Source organism: Lupinus angustifolius, chromosome LG14 (genome assembly GCF_001865875.1).
Source record: "Lupinus angustifolius cultivar Tanjil chromosome LG14, LupAngTanjil_v1.0, whole genome shotgun sequence".
Classification (NCBI taxonomy): domain Eukaryota; kingdom Viridiplantae; phylum Streptophyta; class Magnoliopsida; order Fabales; family Fabaceae; genus Lupinus; species Lupinus angustifolius.
In genome coordinates, this window is record NC_032022.1 from 7,141,855 (window position 1) to 7,142,104 (window position 250).

Genomic DNA, 250 nt, shown 5'->3' on the forward strand with positions numbered 1-250 from the left:
ACCTTTGGTTGCCATTTCCTATCAAGACAACGCAATACTTTATTAGTTAGTTCACCTATGGCAAAAGATTAATCTAGAGCAACTAAATGATTAACAATATGAGTAAATCGCTTTTGCATATCACTGATTGATTCGCTGGGTAACATGCGAAATAGCTCATATTCATGGGTCAGCGTATTTAATCTAGCGCGCTTGACTTCGCTAGTGCCTTCGTGAGTCACTTGTAAAGTGTCCCACATTTCTTTTGCAT